The sequence below is a fragment of the Chroicocephalus ridibundus genome, chromosome 1 (genome assembly GCF_963924245.1).
Source record: "Chroicocephalus ridibundus chromosome 1, bChrRid1.1, whole genome shotgun sequence".
Taxonomy (NCBI): Eukaryota; Metazoa; Chordata; class Aves; order Charadriiformes; family Laridae; genus Chroicocephalus; species Chroicocephalus ridibundus.
Genome location: NC_086284.1, coordinates 181,544,624 through 181,564,210, shown reverse-complemented (window position 1 = coordinate 181,564,210; position 19,587 = coordinate 181,544,624). Strand labels below are relative to the sequence as shown.

The window sequence follows — 19,587 nt, the reverse complement described above, 5'->3', positions numbered from 1 at the left end:
TCCCATATTGCAACTTGTGTCCATTCCCTCTCAGTCTACCTGAGAAGAATCTGGCTTGCTCTTCCATGCACGCAACAGTAGTAAGTTCTTCCTTTAGCCGCCCTTCTTAAGGCTGAACAGTCTCAGTTCTTTCAGTCTTCTACAATACACCATTTTCCAGTCCCCTGACCATCTTGGCATCTCTCTCCTGTATTATCTGTAAAATGGCCATACTGCATCAGCCTACACAGGCATGCCTAACTCACTTCTGATCTTAATGACCAGGACTGAACAGTCAGGAAGAGAGTATAAGGAACAGGTCAGGTATAGCACAATCCTTCCTGATACGTAATCAGTTTTCAGTAAATCATTGGTTAGGGAAAATCTGAACCAAAGGACACTGTATTCCATTCCATTTACTAGCTGCCAATGCACTGCTTCCCTCTTGAATTTAATCCCTTTTTGAAAGTAATTATAGTTTTAGCTTCCACATTTCTGGAAGCAGTGAGCTCCATACTTTAGTTCTGCAGCATCTGAAAAAAAGACTACCTTTTGGTTGTTTTAAACCTGCTGTCCGTGATTTCCCCTGCGTACCCGCTTACTAGAAATAGTGAATAAAAGCTCCCTACCTTCTCTCCACAAGCCACCATTTTACATAATTAAATTATCTTCCCTCAGTCATCCAGGCATTGTCACTTTTGTCTTTTTCAAATTGAAAGGTTCATTTTTTAAACAGAACCTGTTCTCTGTTTTATTATTATTTTCTACCTTTACCTTCTTTCTGACCTGAGAAACCAGAGCTTCATACTGTTCTCTAGATGTGGCCACACCACTGATCTCCACAAAGAGGTCACCACATTTTCTGCTCCATTCTGTTTTCCTTTTCTAATAATTCTTGGTATTTTTGATCTGGAGCTGGAAATTAAGTTTCCAAAGAATGACCTATAAAGACTCTAAGAACTCCTTCTACAGCAGTAACAGCACATGTAGAACTCAGCACTAGGCACATATAATTAAGTTTGGGTTTGCCTGTATGCGTTACCTTACATTGATTGAGACTGAATTTCAATTTCTAGTTTAACACCCATGCTGCTCAGCAGAATGAGATCCTTTTGCAACTCCTTGCTGTCAGCTTCATACTCCACTACTGTAAAGGATTTTGCATCCGCAGCAAACTGTGCTGCTTCCTTACTCACTCCCTTTCCAAGACCATTTCTGAGTATGCTAACTAGTGCAGGTCCCAGCATGAATCCCTGTGGGAGTCCAATCGTAACTCTCCCGCAGCGTAAAAAATGACTATTTATTGCTACCCCATTAACCCTTCTCTTTCAGCTAGTTACTAATTCACAAGACAGCCTTCCTTCCTAACCTATGGCAGCTAATGTTCTTTAGCAGCACTGGTGAGGGACTGTGCCAAAAGCTCTTTTGAAATCACTACAATGAATATATCACCCTGGTTTATCAGTTTGTTGTTCGTCACAGAACTTCATAATTATGACAAAGCTTCTCTATCTACAAAAACCCATGTTGATTTTTCCATAGTCTGACGTATTTGTCTGTATGCTGAAGCCTCACCCCAGCTGTCACCGATTTGCTTGCGTGACCTGAGACAAGTCTCGGTGACTACAGCAGTAAGAGGACTCAGATGCTGAAAATTAACACTTATGATCCTTAAATCCAAAATGACTGCCTTCAAAATTCTCATCCAGTTGCTTTCCAGCTATGGAGGTGCTTACATTCCATAAATTCTTATTTCGGTGAGGTTCCCAAAACATCTCTGACAGCTTCTTTTACTTGCCAGCAAGATAATTCTACTCCTAAAGGTCCAGCCCAGACAGTCACAACTAAACTATTTCAGTGGCTAGGATTAAGGAAGCTGTAATAGCCATATGATGGTTATAGCACTCCCTGAGCGAAAGAAAATGTTAATTTATATGTTCATAGATGAACGATGAAACCAAACCTAAGTCCTCCACAAGCAGAGTTCCGGGGTTTCTAATCACTGAACTATAGGGAAAGGACAGGATGGTTTCTCCTACCCCTTAAATGTTCATGTCCTGTATAGAGCAACCCCCTTATAGGCATCTAACATGAGTTTACTGAAGTGAACTCCAAGAAGAGCAAGCAGCTCCTTCCAAATCAGTTAGTTTTGAGGATGTTGAGAGACACACTGGTAAGTTTTGCAGCTGTACTTGCCTGCCTGCTCTGCCTCTGCATGGAAATACCATTTGCGTTGGCAAAACGGACTATTTGTCAGTGTCCTGGTTATGAACTTGCAGTGTGGACCTAACAACATTCCTGAATTAGCACCACAGAGGCTGAGGCAAAGGCACACAGTCCATCTGCCAGTTTTCCAATAGCAGTCATAATACCTGCTCGTAGGACACAACAGGACACAAGCCTGGCATCTTACAACATCTTTTAGCACTGTGACTTCAGTTTAGCCAGCTTCTTGTTCAGAGTGGATCCCACGTGATCCCGTTCCCCCACTTGCTTCCACCCTGTATCATATAGGAAATCTGGACAGAATCATAGAATTGTTAGGGTTAGAAGGGACCTTAAAGATCATCTAGTTCCAACCCCCCTGCCATGGGCAGGGACACCTCCCACTAGATCAGGTTGCTCAAAGCCCCATCCAGCCTGGCCTTAAAAACTTCCAGGGATGGGGCTTCCACCACCTCTCTGGGCAACCTGTTCCAGTGTCTCACCACCCTCATGGTGAAGAACTTCTTCCTAACGTCCAGTCTGAATCGTCCCATCTCTAGTTTTAAGCCATTCCCTCTAGAAAACTAGCTGCGATTGATTTCACCCAGCAGCAAGGCTATCCAATGTTAACTGCCACAAATCTGAGCAGTGCAGTACCAAGACCCTCTGTAGACCTAATCTCCGCTCCCTTATAAGTAAAATGAAACTATATTTCTCCTTTTTTAAAGGAAACACAGAAATAATTCCACAAATGCTAAGGAAGTATCAACTAACACAATGACAAATGCCCAAAGAATACCTACGTAGTTATTCCCTAAACGAATAAATAACTAAGGCTAAGGGCACTTGCTGCATGCAGAAATTTAAAATAACCAGCTGTTTTCTCCTGTAAGAGTTATCTATTCTGTGTCCTGAATGAGGAAGGGGCAAAACAGAAAAATGGTATATGATAGGCTACTTAATTCCATCCTACTTTGAGCCTATAAGGGAGTCAAAATTACAGTTGCACAAGTTGCCTAATTTTTAAAAGTCTGACATTGTGACAATGGTCTTTGAACACTGTTTTGTACATAGCACATAGTCAAGCGTGCACGGTTCTGAGGTCCTGAAACTGAAATACAAAGGGGTGAAGTAAGGACATAGCAGCAATCTTCACTTGGAATTTCCTTGCTTTTGTCAGCTGAAGTCAGATCTTGAACGTTATTGCAACACACTGAAGCTTTTTTGCATTTAATTAGATTTACGTCCCACTTGGTTATCACAGGCTAGTTGGAAACAGACGTGTGTACATTCTGCAGTCAACACATTGATGCTCCTCCTGGGAAACAGCCAGCAAGAAGTTACACGAACTGCGTGTGGCAGCCTTTGTTAGGGGAATGGAAACAGTTCAATTTGGTTAAGCAGAACATTAATTTGTGAGGAGAACTGAATTTGTATATATACTTGGGAGACCCAAAAGGCAGCTTCACTTGCAATGGTGTTTTTCAGGCTTTCAATATTCAAATGGCAAGGGACCAAATATCTAATATCTCAAGGACTAAAATACATAGCATCTCAGACAGCAAGCTCAGCCTAAAATGAGATCAGAGAAAATACCTAAGTTTAAAATTGTGTTTTTGCAGCTCATTGTATTACCTTTAAAAGTCTACTGACCAACTGTCACAACAAGAAGTATCCCCTCCTTCACAGTACATTACTTAGAGTTCATGGATCTTTTAATCATGTCAGTGGTAGATTTGTACAAGAACAAGACAATTTATACAACTGAGAAAAACCAAATTACAATACAGACAGCCACATGAGGAATTCCTGAATGACCAGGTCTGCTCCACTTTTTCCTGGATACCACAGGAATAAAAGCAGAAGGTTTGTCATATTCCAGCAGTCATTTCAGCAAAAGTTTCATTATGTGAATTAAAATGTCCAGCTGCAAGACGCCTTTATTTACTGTTGGATTTGAACTCTTTTTTTTTCCATTTTTAACTGAAATGATGACAACTTAACTAATGATGACAATACTTAAGGAAGTAGTGAACTACTGGTTTAAATTATTGGCTCGATCTTGTACTTCCTTCTGAAAAAAGAAAAGACTATTAACTTTACTGGGGAGGTGTTCTTTCTTAAGAAGTGCAGGATCAGGCCATAAGCGGCTGCTATATAGCCCTTACTGTATGCAAGGGATTTGTTCAATTGTGAAAACAAAAACTTCTTGATTTGATATACAAAGAGTCATTCTACTTAGCACGCCACACATGAGGGGAGGCAGAACGTGACGTGACTGGTGTTACTCTGTTCACCTAGCACACTAAGTCCAACTCTCTCTCTTTGTAAATCTGTTTTCCAGCTCCTGAAATGTTGTTATAGACTGAATGCGTGCGGTTTTTTTTTAAATAAGTTTTTGACACAGTGTCAAATGGAATTTGGAAAGAGGGGTGTGTGTGTCAAAATAAAATTACACTCTAGGTAGCCTCTTACAGCAGAGTGAGCTTCTGTACCACATTTCAACCAGACACATGCTTTTGCTGCTGAGTCATAAACCCTGAAAGACAGTGTTTATAATAGAACCCTCACCTATAGCTGGGTTAGGTGGTGCCTATAGCAATATCAAAGGCCTCCTTTATTACAAAACAAAGTGTCTGCAAGGTTCTATGATTTGTAATGAGGATGTTGCTATGGTTTTATTTTTAAGAGAAACTGTTTACTCTCCTATGTTTACTTCAAGAGTAGAATTTAGAGGTGAAACATTAAGGATCTGAATCAGTATCCATCTCCAAAAATACATCCAGGCTTCATGGTCAGGTATACACCTCTCATACTGAGCAGAAAAGACTTCTCGGACAAGGAAACAAACTATTCATGAAATGGGATAGGTTCCAAAGTTCTTGGGAAGAAGAAATAGAACTCCTTCACTTTATACCCTTGAGAAGTTTGTTGCCATGAATCTCTGAACAACATATGAAAGGAAATTGCAGAAACATAATGCAGAATTTGGAGTTCCCTCTTTTCTTTGTCAGGCCCAAGCATTAAGAAAGAATACCGGATAAATAAGGGATCACTTTCCTAATCAGATAAATCTGCTGTTAAAACGTTGTATGTGACTGCACTGCTGTCTTGCTTACAGAACCGAACACTGCCTAAATCAATGTAGGTGACAGGCAAAAGCACATGACCTGCAGCAGAGTCCAAATTTCATCATAAAACCCACCACAAAATGTTGGTATTATCTTGTAAGAATCCAGGAACTGGAACAAGAGGGGTCTATGAACCGACACTGAAATACATTAAGACACTGAAACGAGAACTTCTGGAAATACAAGCTACAGTATATCTGATGCGGTTCAATTTTATTTCCTCTTCAAAGACTAAGAATTTTTCCAAAATATTTATATGACCTTCTAATTTTTAAATAAAAATGAGGTGTTAACCTGAAAATTTTCATTTGGGGTGAAAGTTTCATTATTAATAAAGGAGTTAATTCTAAATAGACCTAAAATTTAACACCTTTAAAATGAACATTTAATTGGGTAAAACAGTTATGTATCAGAGAATGATGAAATGTATGATTACTTTTGTTGCCTCAGAAAAGCCATGCATTTAGCACACCCAGTAGCCACTGTATAAGACCATATAAGAAATGCAGAAGCAAACAAATTGAAATATTTAGCTACTAAAATAATAATTTTACAAATTTTAGCTATGGGCTAACCGCTTCTGGAAAAGCTTTAAAGGTGTCAGCAGCGTCTAATTTTTAAAAAGAGAGAATATGAGCTCTAGTGAAACAACAGAGAAGATCTCTGACTTCAAAGTTGATCGAAATAAAGTTTAGGAAGATCTAAAACAGAACTGAAGATGCCATCAAAGGACTTAAAGCAATGCAAGTTCCGTATTTGCAGAAGTCTGCAAGCAGCTACGCAATCTTTGAAAGACTAGTAATTGATAGAGCAACTGGGCAGAGCTGCAATAATCTCAGTTTGGGACGACAAAAATTATTGTAGATATGACCAGCAACCAATATGTCATGGATCCAAAACATCTATGAAGTGGGAAAGAGAAGGAACAACAACGTGACCAGTTAGAAATTCTCAGCAGGAATGAAACACAGCAAGGTCTAAAGAAGCCAAAGAACCACCTGGAAAAAGATATGAGAGCCACAGAGCACGGCAAAGTTCCAGTATCTAAATACAGAATTGGTCTGGCAGTAAATCTGGGTGAGCTGGGTAAGATAACACTCAGGCAAACGGTGAAGATGACTAATTTGACAGGTGAACAAAACCGGCACTTCACCTTTGATGAAGACATTGAACTTGACTGTCGAAGAGACACTGTGTTATCCAAATTTAATAAAAATCCAGATATTAGTTTAAATGCAGCCATTCACATGAGCTAGTAAAGGCATGCTGAGAGCTAGAGAGAGTAGAAAAAGAAATAAATAACCCAGCAAAACAGACGTTATTCCTTGCTCATCCAGACACTGCTGAGAGGGCTATGGAAAAAATTGCAATGTACAAATACTTAGCTGGATGTGGATTCAAGATCAACAACTGAAGCCAAGGGGACTTTAAGGCAAGTCTGCGTAACAGAGGACCTGAAGGTCACAATGAATCCTGCAGATGTTTATCTTAAGAGCCGCTCATGGCTTTGTAGCCCATTGATATATTACATTGAAGGGATATGAACATATACAGTCTGTTAGATGAGAGTCTGCTACATGACTTCACATATTACATGACTCAGCTATAGGAAAATCCCATTCCCTCTGCTTTATCCATCCAGCTCTCTGAGCGCTGACTCACATGCACAGAAGCCAACAGCTGCAATGGTACAAACGTTAAACCACAGTTGTGTTCCCTTTCCTTCTAGATATTGTCACCTTTCTAGGACGTACAGCTGAAGAAAATCTCTGCATGGACTTCAGCTTCTCCAGCTCTCATACAACTATAGATTAAATGATTATTGGGGAAGTGGAGTACTGTCATCCATTTGCGTCTGCCACTTCTGCTACGAACCAGTAACTGTCAAGGGAAGGGAAGAAAGGTGAACAACTGCCAGAGCAAGATTCATTCTCCCTGACGAAGACTTTAGATAAATTGAAACACAGTCAAAACATGAGTTGCATAACCCCTGAGAAAGTAAGATAGACAGATCAGTTCTGTGAAGTAACTCAGTGTTATGCATTGTTTGGTGGAGAGGCCAGATATTAGGGCAAGGCCAAGGAACAGGGAAGTGTAGCACGATCTGAGACAAAGCTGAGAGTTTTGTGCAGGCTGCTGGCCGCTCTGAGACCAATGCGTTTGATTTGTGCGTGTGTTGGGACAGTAATTACACATTCAAGATTAACTGTAAATTACAAGGTCTTCTGGACCAAGACCTGTCACACGTATTGGTCTGTAAACAGGCAGCGGACAAGATGACGCATGGGTAGCGACAGTAAGAACAAATGTGTGGTGGTTTTTTGCACTGGCTTACAGGAGTGGTGTTTCCACAAACCTGCACAACATGCAGGTGTGGCACCCTCTCTCCTTCTTCTTTCCCACATTTCTTTTTGCTGCATTTTTTTCTTTTAATATATACGCCGTTTACCTTTGCTTTCAGTTGCACGTTGTGTACTTCATGAAAACAGAGCACCTTCAGTGGCTGTAGACGAGTTACCACGGCAAGTGTTTAAAGTAACACTGGGACATTGGCTACAACACAACCGACGGCGGCTGCCTGGCAAGAAATTTAAAACAAACCACGCCAAACCGACTGAGCCAATCCTTTCCAAAGACCTGCGTGCAATTACAGCTTTAGTTCTTTATTATTTATGTATATATGTATGTATTTATTTATTTATTTTTACCTGAGAAACCAGTAAGACCCGCTTCGCGGACGCCTCCCCTCATAGCTGGCCCCTGCACCGCTCTGAGGTGCACTCTCTGCTGCCTGCCGGCTCCCCCGCCGGGTGGGTGACGGGCCGGGGCCGGATGAAGGGCTGGGGCCAGGTGACGGTGTTGGGCCGGGTGACAGAGCCGGGGCCGGGTGACAGAGCCGCCGCCGCCACCCTCACTCCCCTCACCGTTCAGCGGCCCCCCGCGCACCGCCCCCTTGGCTGCTGCCTCCGGAAGCCGTTCGCCCCGTGCCCCGGAAGTTGTCGCGGGCAGAGTCCGGCCCAGAGCGAGGCCCTGTCGCTGCCGCTATCGGGAGGCGCAGCCGTTACCCCGCCGCGCGACGCGGGGGCCGCCGTCTCGCCCCTCACCGGCGGCCCGGCCGGCTCGGCGCGGCGGCCAGCGCGGGGCTCATGGCGGAGGTGGGTGCTGGTCCTTCCCCCCTCCTCCCCATACCCCACCCCGGCTCCTTCTCGCGGGGGTGCCCGGCCGGCTCCGCTGGGAGGGGGGCGGCAGCGGAGGCTCCCGGGGCTGGGCCCGGCTCGCCCGTGGGCGGGAGCAGCCCCGTGTCTCTCCTCTTCCCGTGGGAGCCCGGCTGGGACGTGCCCTGCGGTAGGAGCTCCGTCCGGGGTGCGGGGGCTCGCTGTGGGGGCGGCTGGGGCGGGGGCGCCGGAGGCGGCCCGGGGTTGTTTGTGTGGGGGCTCACCGCCGTGCTGCGGGGTTGTGGCGCGGGGGGGTGAGCGGGGAGCTGGGGGCGGTGAGCGGAGCGTGGCTTTAAAAACAAAAGAGGAGCCGTTAAAGTTGGCCCGGCGGTGGGTTTGGCGGAGGCGGGTCTGGGTCCCGGCTGCCTGTTGGGTGCTCGGTGTGTCCGATAGCTTGGTCTCCTCGGCTGGGGTGACCTGTCAAGCGGTCGCATCTTCCTCTGGGTCAGCGGCCTCTGTCACATGCCTCTCAAGGCAAGTGCGTTTTCTGTTCCACGTCGCTGGGCAAGTCCACGGGCTTCCGAGGTGTGAGCCCTGGGACTAATGGAGAAGTCTGTCGGGTCAGTGGGTTAGGGTCAGCAGGCAGAGCCTCCCGGGGGGATGGGCGTCCTCTGGGCTTTCCGAAGTGGTGCTGTGTGTATGAATGAAAATGACACCTAACTTACATGCCCGTCATTTTAAACTCCCCTTCCTCTGACGTATCCATAGATGCGAAGGTAGCACGCATAGATCTGAAGAGTCGCAAAGGTCAAAAGGTGTCTCGCTACTCGTTTGACTCTGTTCTCTATCTAAACTTGATTTTTCTGGAAAATGAAAGAGCGTTTTCTCATCTTCCTGGACACTGCATCTTATTCACTTCATAAGAAGTGATAATCACAATTAGAAATTACTAGGAGTGTTGTTGGACTGTGAGTTGAAAATAGTACTGTTGCAGTGAAGACATACTGTAGAAACGAGGGTTGATTCTAGTAAGTGTTGAAAAAGTTGCCAACCATTGTTTGATTTTAGTAATATTTTAAACAAGTTTTTTATTTGTGACTTTTTTTGAATAGTCTTTGAAATTTTTTAGCTTTTTTTTTTAGGTTTTTTCTTTTTTTTACTTAAATAGCAACAAAGTGATGTTTAGTGTAATGAGAAAAAAGTTTTCTGAATAAGTATTTGTTATCTTTCTTTAATGGTGTTAATGTTAGCAGTAATTCTATACTAGGAATCTGTCATTACAGCTGCTCTGCTAGCTCTACACCATATTTGTATTTAGGGGAATGAAAAATTATTTTTTTTAAGATTTATCGCTGTATTAAAAGTGATTTGGTATTAAGACACATGGGTTCAAATCCAATAAGCATCCTATTTTCTTGTTAAAGTCCGCATAACTGTTTGTCTGTTCTCCTCAATTAGCAAGTGGATTTGAAAAGCACATCTGTCTGTGCCTGCTTAAAAAGAAGCATATATCAGTATAAATCGCCAGTTCAAGTCCCAAACCCATTAATTCCATTCCAAATGGAAAGTGATTAAGAACGTTATTCTTTGACTGAGATTCCTTGACTTTATTTGCCTCGGTGTCAAGAACGCTTTGAAAATGCTTGTTGAAATGTCGTGCCATCGGTTGCATGTATATCTGGGCAAGTGGCTTTCCAGGGTTTTGCTCGCTTCCCAGTTGAGTTTCTTGTCTTAAATGTTGGTGGTGAGTTGTACTCAAACTGTGCTCATTTCTGTGTCATTCTTACAGGCAGATTAGTTTGGAACACTTTTTCATCATACAAGAAATTTCTGTTAAAGAAAGAACTGTTGTTGTAAATTGTTGCAATGGGCAGGTGGTAGTTTGTGGAAGAATCTATCTTTGTAAGAAAAGTTTCATAAACTGGAAAAATATATATGGCACTTGGGAAGGCTGGTTTGTGGATAAATGAATCTTTATTCTGCACTTCAGTTACACAGTTCTTGAACTGTAATGTTGGTATGTTTTGTCTTTTGAATTGATATGATGTTTCTTTTCTTTGTTAACAAGATATATAAACAAATATATTTACTTGCCATGGAAATAATTTCCTGCTAAATATAACAATCTGGTAATAAATTCTATTGCTTGGAAGTTAGCAAGATTATTGCTAACAGTCTGTCTGTACTCCTACGTACAATACTTTTCAAAAATTAGCTTGAAACTAGCTATATCCATGTTTATTGTGGGTCTGATTCTGAACTCATTGAAATGAATTTTGTTTGCTTCTGTGACCATTGGGTGTTCTAGTTTAAGCAAAGCAACTTTTTGAATCATGGATGAAATTTACTCCTGAGCAGAGCAGTTTGCAAGACCACTTTAATCACCTGAACCATTGTTTAAATTCCATGTAAATACTAGACTACAGTTAAGAAAATACTTAACATGACTGCATTGGTTTTATTACGTGTATGTTCTTTCTATGCAAATATCTGAGGTGATTTAATCAGTGATGTTTAGAAGAATATCTGGTGAAAGTATCATTAAGGTAGAGTAACTAATGCTCTATCTTCATTTTATTAAACACAAAGAGTGAAACTGGTTAATGTAGTGAACTTCCAGCCTCACTTCCTGCTGCTTGTGCCCAAGTAGGCTATGGCTGCTTAGGTTTCTGGAAAAAATCGGGACAAGACTTAATCTTAGGAACAAATTAATTAAAATAATCATGTTCAGCTGCTCTGGCAAGTATAAATTTAAAATGTGGTGGTGTACAAGTGTGTTTCCACAGCATCACAAGCTGATCAAAATTGGACCTTCTGTCTTCTCAGCCTTCTTCCTCCTCTTTCTTCCTTTTGTCGGTAAGGATGGCACTGGGAGCTGGTTCAGGAGGCTGAACTGGCTGAAAACTAGCAACTTTTTTTCTTTTTTTTTTTTTTTTTTTTTTTGAGTTAGTTTTTAAAAGACTCAGCGCCTGCACTGACTCACCCAGCAGTTCCCTACCTGCCAGTGGCTGTGTGAGCAAAGAGGTGGGATGCGAGGAGAGGGAGGGGAAGAGTGACCTGCACGGCTGAGACTGATGTTAGGGGACCCCAGCCTGTGACCCAGTGCTTTGCACTGGCATACAGCTGGCATGGACCAGCTCCACCACTGAAAAACATGGTCCTGTTTGTTTCCACCCCGCTCTGCTGCTTCCTCCTTTGTGCAGGCAAATACTTGTATGGTTATGTGGTGAACTGGGTTGAGGTTTGAACTGACTCGGGGGGAGGGGCAGGGAGGGGAGGGTTAGGTTTAAGCTGGATCAGTTTGCTGCACAAACATTTGTGCTGGCGCAAAGATGGGGGTGGAAGCAAGCAGTAAGGGGAGCAGGGTGTGTCTGTTTCTTTTGGTGACAGTGACACATTATGCCAGTTTAAAGTATGTTCGGTAGTGGCCAGTTCAGTGAGGTTAAGCTCATATGGCATCAAGGATTTGAAGACATTGTTCAGTCATGGTTCGTGGGCATATTTTACACCTAAGACCCCTTAATCCATGGCAGTGTGTCTCTGATTTCATTATGTTCTTTGAAGGGATTTTGAGGGAAGAATCTGGCCTTTTGTATACTAACTAATTTTTTTTAGTATTTTTATTTGGTACCTACTGTTTCATTTAGCGGTACTTAATGGGAAAAAATATGCTCATGTTTATAACTGCTGTTCATCCGTCAAATTCATGAAACAATGAATTCGTTCAGCATGTATATTGAGTTTTTAAATTTAAAAGACTAAATTCAGAAAAGATAGTGATCACAGTGTCCACTAAGAAAACTGTGAGGTATTATGCAGTAATAAGTAGATTAAAAAAACCAAATGACCAAACGTATGAAAATTATGAGGCTTACCTAAGACATATATTATAACTTCAGACAGTTTCCTAGGAGGCAGTGTGCGACTTTTCTTCTTAAGTAACTATTTAATGGTTAGCGGTTTTCAAAATCTATCTTAAGGCTTTCAGGCTATCACAGAAGTTGTACTCTAATGTTTCACAATATGGATAGGCATTGATTTCCCCCCCCTCCAAACATCTGTGAAAATTGTAGATACTGTGTCCCCCAGCCATTTGTCTCTACTGATGTGCCACAGATTACCATGCTTAATGATCCCTTCCACCAAGGAAGCTCTATGCAGCATTATGTGCTTTAGGCATAATCAGCAGCTAAATGGACTCAATCTACCTTCACTGGTCAGTTACCTTGATTAGTCTTTCTTGAAGTGGATTAGTGTGCTCTTACACGGTTCACTCTGTCGCAAGTCTGTATGGGTGGTAACCTCTCTTTGCTGGGTGGCGATGAATAACTCTGGGCAGTAGCTACTGCTGGAAGAGATGACCTATCTGCAGCTTTTCAGTGACGTTTTCTGAAACAAATGTAATGGGTTTCATTTTTGTTTGCTACTGAATAACATAATTTTACATCAAAGCTATTTGAGAAGCTGTTGGCTGCAAACTGCTGTCCAGAGATGTGTAATTTTGCGCAGCGTATGCAGATGGTATTTTAGTTGTGTGTAAGTTGTAAACCAGCACCCCTAATATAACAGACTGAATTTTCTGTTCTTAAGCATCATTTTTTCTTGTTGGTCCTTCTATTTAATCAGTGTTAGATGTGAACATTCTTTTTGGACTTGAACTGGTGATAAAATGGTGCATAGTGTTTTCTCATATAAGTATGTATGCATATAGATGTGTGTGTATATGTTATGTATTCTCCAAGTGTAGCATACTCTTCAAAGTTTCCTCTTCACTGCTTCTGGCAGGGTGGCAACAATCATGACAACCAATTTAGCTCCCTCTTTATTGAGGCCCTTTTTCCTGGAGCCATGTGATTCTCCAGAATTTCAGTCTTTCCCTCAAGCTTGAAATGACAACAGAAATAGTTATCCCTTGGCCTTAATAAAAAGAACTAATAACTTATTTCTGATGTTTATACAATAAAATTTCATGATTATTGCATGTTTGGGACTGAGTATATGCATTCTTTTCTAATTAGTGGAAATGGCGTTGTCATTACTGACTGTTTACTCCTGTTGTCTTAGAGTACTTTAATTTCATGTCATTTGTTCTTCTAAAATGCTTTCACATCCATATGTGGGGTAGTGAGATGAGAAGCTTCTTGTCGCATGAACTGTACTTAATCTGTCACTGACTTCTCAGGTGGTCCTGGATAATCCCTAAATTTTTTGCCTGAATCTTAGTCAACAAAGTAATACTGTTAGGCAGTGTGTTCCTCTGAATTATTGCGAGTGCAAAATCGTTGTGTTGCATGTCATTGCTATCATAGCTGCCCATGCTGGAAGGCCACCTTTATTTACTTCAACTTCCAGAATCAAGCAGTTACTAGACCTGCCACTTCTCTTCACAGGACTTTTATTGGGCTGTTTTTTTGTTTGTTTGTTTATTTTATGTAAAGGTTCAGTTTCAGTATTGGCTGTTGGTAGAAACACCTCTGTGTTGGTATGTTTTTGAACTGGGATTTTGAAAAAAGATCCCAAATGTAGGGTTTAGTTTACCCTTTTTCTTTTCCCTTGTTTATGATAAGTGTGTATCTTATGGCAAAGGTACTCAAGTATTTCTTGCTATTCATCTTTTTCTTCTACATGTCTCTGTTACTTTTCTGTTGAGGAAAATGTGATTCAGAAATACTGTATGAATTGTCTGTGCTTGTAATAAAAGCTGAGAACTATAGGGCATATCTGAGATAGTGATAGAGGTAGTTTTCCTGGACTGTACTCCAAACTCAGGAGAGACTGGGGCACCGTGTTTTTAGTCTGAAGAACTGACTTCTTTCCCTTGGCTTTTCTTCATAATGATTTTTGTCCTGGCAGGGTTGAGAAGCTACTGCTGTCATTCATACAGTGGTGATGGTTACTGTAAACCACTGATTCGTTACTGTGTGCTGACTCAATGGTGAAAAGTTGCTTTAATTTCCTGCCTTTTCAAGGGTAAAATAGACTCTCTATTCCGTATGCCGGTACCTGGATTCCGTGTTTCTGATGGAAGATACAGAACTTTGATCTGTCTCTCACTGGAGCTGCAGTTTAAACTGGTGTGTTGATATTTCTACTGTTTTCCTGTGGCTGCTGCCAAAGAAGTTAAACTGTGTAGTAGTTCTTACCTGCTGGGATTACTCACCTTGACACAAATGAAGCATTTGTCTTTCAAGCAAATTTTCTTAAATGCTTTGCATAGGGTTATTATCTTCTTGTGCGTTGGTATGACACCTGGCACAATATGCAGGTGGGGGCATTTCATTCTTACCATACTGCTTGTTTAGAATCATAGAACCAGAATACCGCAAGTTGGAAGGGACCTATTATGTGAACATTGGAAAGATACTCATCAGCACAATATTAGATGTATTTCTGAGATGGAATGTCTTTATTTCATGGATTGCAAGACGTTTGACAGGGTGGAGAGTCGGCTGGTTTTGCCATGCCTTAGGACACTGTGGCATCTTTTTCCCAAATGCAGATGTTGAAGCAGTAGCTTTAAAGGGGAAACTCCCACTATTTCCACCACCGTCCCCGTCCCCCCCCCCCCGCCCCCGCAGAAATGCAAACTTTGGTTTATGTATAAACTTCAAGGGAAAAATGAACATTCTAGTGCTGTGTTCGATCTTGGTAGCAATGTATCTTATGCTGAGCTTTTCTGAAACGACAGCAGTAGCTTTTTGCTTAGCTGCGCAGCAGAGCAAAACAGAGCTGACTGTGCAGCAGTTATCCTTCAGACATGTCTAAATTTTTCAGTCTATTTATGAGTATCAACAAACACTTTGTGCATACTTTTGCCATGCGTTGAATGCTTCTATTTTCCTTTAATTTAGCTTAAAACTAGTAATGGAATTCCTGAGGTTTTGAAAGGAATAGCTCTTGGCAAGCCTAGAGTTTTGAAACCAAAGGCAAATTAAGATACCAAGCAAACACAGGGAGGGCTACTTCTTCAGGGAAGTATGTTAAGATTCTTCCGACATCTTAGACTGCGTTGTATTTATGTTTAAAAAAAAAGATATCTCTTTGAATTACTCCTTTAAAGCACAGTTGTTGTTATTTTTCTTTTAAAAAAAATCTTACTGGAACATAAGGGACTTTGTTTTTTTTTCCCCCCCTTGATGTCACTCAACAAGTTTAGCCTTTTCAGACAACCATTAGAAGTAGAGGGTGTAATACGCCTTTCTTTGTAGTTGTCTGTATTTTTCAGTACACTGATTGAAGCATGTAATTAGATTACCAATTTTATTTTAAATAAAATATATTATTGCTTTTGAATCACCACAATAATTGTAATTGAAAGTACTTGTTATTATGCATCTGTCAGGTGGTACAATAATAAAACGAAAAAAATTATTTACATTTTCAAAGCGTAGTTGCGCTTTGTGTAAAGTGTATAGCTAAGCTGCTTTAGCTTTGTGGATGTAAGAGGAGACGCGACGTAGGGAAACTTGCCTGGCTGTCCCAACCGTGTCCCTATTCAACATCCGTGGTACAGCTTGCTGCAAGCATCTTCCTTCTTTTGTACCCTCTTCCCACTAATCCCAAGGTGTAGAGCATTCATAAAAATCTTGCATGCTATGGCCTTTATTTAGGTTACTGCATTTCTTTTGTAGAGTTTTGTGGCTCTATGTGCCTTCATTCAGTCCTGCATTTCCTTGCAGTGTTTCTTATTATCATAAACATTTTGAATGTCTCAGAGCTCATTATCATCTCTCTCAAATTTAACTCGTTTGGTTGCTGTTTGTGATGCTGCTGACAGCGATATAATCCTCTCTTGCCCAGGGCAGTTGTTTGGGAGTAGCCCTCTTTTTCTCCTCTTCTCCTTGAATCCACAGTCATGCTTTATTCATATCCTCCTCCTTCCTTGTCCAAACAACATTTTCAAGACCACGTTTTCTTTTTCTGTCTTTACAAAGGAAATTTAGGCCTGTATCTGTCATCTGGAGTAGTTCAAGTACCTCCTCCCTCTTCTCCTGATATTCCTATCTCTGCAACCTGTTTAAAATGCAAAATGTTTAAAATACAGATGGTGCAATTTTTCGTTAGTCTGTCTGTTAGTTTTCCTCATCAAGCTAAAGCTCATTGTCTTTGAATTTGAAAACCCGCATCTTGTAGTTCCGCGTCATAGTATTCTTTTTCCTTGCTAGTCTTGGAGCTCAAATCTATCTATTCCCCCCGCCCCGCCCCCCCCCCCCCCCATCTTTACTTATGTTTTGTGTCATATTCTTCACTTTTATTTAAGGAAACTTTTGAGTATAATTGTATGTTATATATGTTAATGCTACTGCAAGAGAAGACGATTGCACCTCTGACTTTTCTTCACTGGTCTTAGAGTATCCTGTTTTCTCTCTGCTTATATAGATGAACTATATTTTTATTTACCAAAGTTGACAGGGATGCATGTTACCTTTAGATCTTTTCTTAGAGACTGGTGAAACGTATGTTGCTGTATATTTTCCAAATCTGGTTCACTTGTCTGATGACTATACTTTTTACTTTGGAGTAAGCAGAGTGTGCTACTGGCATGCTTTAAACTCTGTCGTGAGAGTACAATGTCAGATTTTGTGGACTTTTATTATCGTATGTGATTTCAGTTAGTAAATACTTTTTTCTACACTTGGCAGGTTTCTTTGGTGTGGCAAATCAGATGTAATCTGCAGCTTTTATTTAAATGATATACAAATTGAATTAAACTGGCAATAAAAGTATTAAGTGCTGTGTCCTATGCTTGACTTATTACAGAACTAAAGCTAATATTAACAGAGGTAATATATTTTTTTTTTTTAATAAGGAAAGCCAAGTAACTCTTAAATATTTTGTTTTCATGTTTCATGAAACTATGGGTCACAAGATTTTTGTGGCTTGTGTTTTGGTTTTTGTTTGTGGTGTTCTGGTGTGTGGTTTGGTTGTATTTGTGGTTTTTTTTTTTTTAATAAAGTTAAACTTTAGGGACTCCTCATTATTTGAATGTTTTTGGCTGGTGAAACAATGAAAAAGTAAAACAATTATAATAGCTAAAATAACAAATTTTAACATACAGCTTGCTATACCTGCCTTGAAAATATTTTAGGATAGTAGAGTTAAATTGTTGTGAATCTCTTCTGGGTCATAGCAGCTGCCTTGTGTTTCATTCTCTTAAAATCTACTGAGTAGACTTTCGTGCCTTGAAGTTGAGTGCATGTATATGCTACTCATCAATTTGTATTGCCCTAAATATAAAAGGACTAGGGCAGTGGTAGTTTTAGTGTTAATTCTTGCAAGTGTACAAATGTTAATGCTAAAGTTAGCTGGATGTTTTGTATAGGTCTATACAGTATTTATGCAGCTAGACTGGAGGTATTCTTAAATAATTGACCCCTAATTTAAGGTTCCTAAAAGCATTTAATTGGGAAACGTTTGGATGCTCTGAGAGAATGTGAAAGCCTGCTTTCCTATCTTTCTGATAGCTGTCTCTTTCTTCATTTACTGTGTAAGTTTTAGGTGATAGTATTCAGTTCCCCAGAGCGCTTTCTCTGTACTTGCAATTTTGCTGGGAAGGATACCATTATGATAATATTTGTTATTGAAAGGCGTTTGGTTAAGACATTTTAGTTCTTAAAAAGTTATGAACAAGCTAATATGAAATACAATATTATCCAATAATTTGTTCTCTAAACTTGAACTTTGTGGTATTTATTTAGTATTATTATGATAACATTGTTGTGCCTATATTTAGAGAAATTCTGAGTAATACGTGCTGATCGGTCAATCCTGCAACTCCAGGGAGTGCTCCATTCCTAAAAATTGCTGGACTAGAAAAGAATGTATACAAGAAGGGAAAAAGGGAATGTGCTACATAGGCTTCAGACAAACTATTTTCTTTTTTTATTTTTTTTATTCCCTCCTCCCTTTTTTGGTAGACAGGTGGGTGGGTGAGCCTTTCTTATCCAGTGCTTACATCCCCTTTCCCGAAGTTCCAGAAGTTTTTCTGATAACAGAGGTAGGGAGAGCATTTCCAGCTTGTCCTCTGGGTCTTTAGTTCTAGAGCAATGTGTGTTTTGTCTCAGAGGTACAACATATACCAGAAACTTAGATAAGCTTCTAGTATCTGTAAGATTCTTTGGGTTTAAGTGTATATTATTACTGTTATTTTAAGATACTTATGGCCACTTAGGGTCTCGAAATGTTTCTACTAGTAAAGGGCAACAAATTGCCCTTCAAAATTTAAAGTTCAAGTTATCTGTCTTGGATTTTCTGTGCCTACAGTGAATGTAGATCATCTGATCTTCACAAACGTGTTTTCTTCTACTATGACTTTAGTCCCTAGGTGTCAGTACATTTGCTTAATAAATATTTATTTCTTCCTGCTTCAGGATTCCCTGTTAAGTCCCTACAAAGTGGTCCTGTAGAGCACAGCTTCATGTTTGTCTGCTAAGTTTAAATTTACTTCTCTTGAAGAGTTTGTATTTCTTATGTCAGCTGTAGTATAGAATTCTATTTGTTAAATGGATGTAACTTACTAATATAAAATGGTATGTTTTTTAAATAGTTCCATATCAAAGTAAAAAGTAGCTTAACGTTGCCAGTAGTGTGAAATTAAAAAAAAACCACCACCCTGCCTTTCTGAAGGTTTGATTGTGCCAATACCGTATCAGTTCAGCATTTTTCTGTGAATTCTTCACTGCTGATGTTAAAATAAATCAATAGTTATTTATACTAAACCTGTCCTGTCTCACCTCCCGAAGGGCATAAGAACCTTCAATTTACCACAGGGTAAAAATAAATAAATGAATATAATTGGCATGCAGTTAAATTAAGTTTTATGTTATGATACTTTCCTATACTCTTATCTATTGATAAGTAAATTGGAGCACAATTTTGAGCAGCTCTTTATTTATTTAGATCTTGATTCATGTAAGATTTTGCTTATTGTTTTGACTTCTCATTGAACTATATGTGACAAAACTTAGCGATATATGTTGGAAGAATAAGGTTCAACTTAAGCGTATGCTGGTCAGTTTAGAATTTACTGGTTATAAGCTCTCCTTAGGAAGGACAGTTTGGAGTAGGAAGATGTCTGAAGATGAGGAAACCTATTCAGCTGAGGCTTTGAGGACAGA

At 40.4% G+C, this 19,587-nt stretch overlaps 1 protein-coding gene across 2 annotated transcripts in view; it reads left to right on the top strand.

Annotated features, from left to right (window-relative positions):
• Nucleotides 1-8,326: 8,326 nt before the first annotated feature.
• The window catches only part of FRS2 (fibroblast growth factor receptor substrate 2), a 53,343-nt gene continuing 42,082 nt past the window's right edge, over nt 8,327-19,587 (top strand). For both annotated transcript variants that reach the window (XM_063322975.1, XM_063322974.1), the window contains exon 1: nt 8,327-8,470. The gene's annotated coding sequence lies outside the window, so the exon portion shown is untranslated. The remainder of the gene's footprint in view (nt 8,471-19,587) is intronic.